Source organism: Octopus bimaculoides, chromosome 28 (assembly GCF_001194135.2).
Source record: "Octopus bimaculoides isolate UCB-OBI-ISO-001 chromosome 28, ASM119413v2, whole genome shotgun sequence".
In the NCBI taxonomy this organism is placed as follows: domain Eukaryota; kingdom Metazoa; phylum Mollusca; class Cephalopoda; order Octopoda; family Octopodidae; genus Octopus; species Octopus bimaculoides.
The window spans coordinates 12,915,116-12,918,652 of record NC_069008.1 but is presented as its reverse complement, the minus strand read 5'-3'; positions in this window follow the sequence as shown (position 1 = coordinate 12,918,652).

Here is a 3,537-nt window from a genome sequence, read left to right as displayed (position 1 = left end):
AGAAGAAACTTCAGGTGTGCCAGTAAAACCAGGAATCAAGTGGCCTTAGAGTTAAATTAGCAAAGACCAAAGTTCTAGTAAGCAGGAAAACAGACAAATTACTAATCTCTTTAGGGAAATGGTCCTGCTTGACATGTCGAGAAGGTGTAGGTTGAAATTCCATATGGTGCATGCAATGTAAGCTATGGACACCTAAAAATGCTGTAGAATCACAGGATGATTAACTGACAAAGTAGTCTTTGTGTGTGACAGGTGTGCTGGAATAGTGAACACTAAGAACACAGAAAATAGATTCCTGCAATGCCCAGGAAGATCTTTAGAGGTTGTAGATAGTTTTTGCTATGTAAGTGACCTAATTAGCAGTGGAGAAGGATGCCCTGAAAGCATGGCTGCTAGAATAAGAACTAGCTGGGAATAGTTGAAAAAGCTATTTTGTTGGTAACAAAGGATTGCTTTCTCAGAGTGAAAGACAGATTGCATGATTCATGTATATGAACAGCAATGCTACATAATAATGAATGCAGAGGACATGCATGGGCTTGAAAGAAATGAAGCAAGATTGCTCTACAGAATGTGCAATGTCAGTGAACATGTGCAACAAATTGTAAATGTGTTGAGATTAAAATTGAATATAAGGATGTGTGCAAGAGAGAAGCCTCTGGTTGAAGTGTCAGTGGCTAAATGTGAATGGAATCTGTAGAAGAGGAAGACCAAAAGAGATGTGGGATGAAGAGGTGAAAATGACTTTCAGATGTTGAACCTCACAGAGGAGATGACAAGTGAGATGATTGATAGTTTGGTGTACAGGGGAAGACCCATCCATCTAAATAAAAACAAGACTCAAATGAAGCATTTATGCCCCTGCACACAATCTGTCCCTGATAAATCTCTCCCCAGCAGATCAGCTCATCTTCCTAACAAACTAATGTTTACCACTCACTGTATTCCCCTACCCTCTATCTCTCGTTCTCCTTTTGGTGATTCAACATTGTTGGGTTTATATCTAGAAACTGTTTCCCACCCCTCACACACAGTCTTCATCACTTCTATAATGCTAGACCAACAAACCTTTCATCCCCAAAAGAAAGATAATTGAATTTACCATTCCCATCATCACCATCATTCAACGTCTGTTTTTCATGCTGGCATGGGTTGGACAACTTGGCAGGGCTGCACCCAGTTCCATAGTCTGTCTTGGCTTGGTTTCTACAGCTGGTTGCCCTTCCTAATGCCAACCACTCCACAAAGTATGTGCTTTTTATGTGGCACCATCACCAGTGCTTTTTACATGGCACCTTGGTTTGAGGAACTAAATTCTGTTGTGAGCAGGTCTTCTCAAGTACAACAATGCACCACATGTCAGTCCTCTATCATCTCCTTTGTAAAGAGAGACTGCATAAACCAGTGGGTATGATCTCAATTAGACATGCCCATGAGAAAAAGCTTTGGGAAAAATAAACAGCCCTTCAAACTTAGCCATATTACCAACAATGTTTTCCCAACTATGGCTGAGCTGATGTTTAGGTATACAGAAATGAGCTCATATAGTGGTGGGGACGAGTGATTAGAATACATTTTAACTTGCCTGGTAACAAACAGTCAAATAGACAGCAGTATCTTTTCAGCTCACAAGTAATAAGGGCAACTTAGTTTCCCTCTTAATCTTTTCTGAAATCCCTACAAAAAGCATTTTATTTGAATTCCAATTCCGACTATTGTTGCAATACTCTCAACAAATCCAGGATCAGTTAATTAAGAATATCACTACTGTGCTTGCATTTTTCCTGCAAGTTCACTCTTTTAATAGCTAATGCCTTTCTACAGACAGAAAAACTGTTTTATTACAACAAAACCCCCCAAAATATTAAAACTGAAAGAGATGAAGCTACAGTAGAAAAATAAATTTTATAAATTGACAAAAACTAAATTATATAAAAAAAAATCCAGCGAAGAAACTGAGACAAAGAAGCGAAATGCCAATAAAGCAGTTGGAGGTAAATTAACGATGCTGTAAAAAGCACCATCCGAACGTGGTCGATGCCAGGTCCGCCTGACTGGCTCCTGTGCCAGTGGTACATAAAAAGCACCAACCAATTGTGACCAATGCCAGTACCCCCTGACTGGCTCCTGTGCCGGTAGCACGTAAAAGCACCCGCTACACTCTTGGAGTGGTTGGCGTTAGGAAGGGCATCCAGCTGTAGAAACTCTGCCAGACCAGATTGGAGCCTGGTGCAGCTGCTGACTCTCCAGATCTCAGTAAAATTGTCCAACCCATGCCAGCATGGAAAATGGACGTTAATCGATGATGATGATGATGAATCAGAAAGCTGTAGTGTAAATCTGAGTTGACCAGTTTGAGGCAAAAGAGATCTGATCACATATTCTTGAGAAACAGCTGAAGCACAGCACAAATCTCCTTGTAGATGAAGCCCAAGATGTACTCAACGAATGACAAACTAAGCATCAGGTGGCCAACTGGGTGATGTCTTGGAGTTTGTCATGTAGACTCTTCCAGATTTACCAAAGATAAATTTAACACCCAATTCCATTTGATCAAATTCTAATATATCTCTTCAGAGTTCTAAATACAATAGTTGTATTTATTAATAATTGTGCTGCATGCCAAAATCAAAATAAGTTTCTTTTGTCAGAGATAATTAGGCTGAGTTTTAGTTAATTTTCGGATGCTCTTTCTGAGTATGATGTCTGTTTTGCTCCATCATATCTAGATTTTGATCTTTAAGATACCTCTTTAGACTGGAACTCCAAATTGCCCAGGCAAATCAAAATCAAGCTTATTCATTGCTGCTGTTGAAACAGTGACATCATATGGCAATGAAACATGGACACTGACAAGAAATTATTAAACCGGATAAATGGATGCTACACAAGGATGCTACAAATGGCAGCAACATATGAAAAACAAATGCCTTTATGGAGACCTTTCATGAATAGAGTAACTATACAGAAGTGAATATAAATAACTACAGTGGAAAATACTATTTCTTCATCCTAACTTTTATGTGCAGAATAACAATTCTAAACTGAAATATTGAGTCCAAGTTAATACAGTTCTATATTTAAGAGATGAGGAATTATGTGCATTATTTACATTCGACATGTAAATAATGAGTCCAAGTTATTTGAAAACTTGGATTCAAATCAGAGCTGGATTAAGATCTATAGAAGCCCTAAGCACTTAAAAGATTTTGGTGCCCTCAGGCATATGTAAATGGTTCAAAATGTAAACAAAAATAATTCAAAATGTAAACAATGATAAGCCATAAAACAAATTTTTATTTTTCAAAATGAAACAAAATTCAGAGTAAGATGGAAAATAATGTTTTTTATTGTACGCTTCCACTTTATTTATATTTGAAAAGTTTTCTCCTCTTTTTTTTTGTTTTTGCAATTGCAAAGTGTTTGAAGATATCGTTAAAATTAATTTTACACAAAACTTCTGCTTCTATACTTAGGGTTAGAGGTAACGCATTACGAGTACTATTTTAGTAAGTTTAAAGTGATTTCTTTGCCATA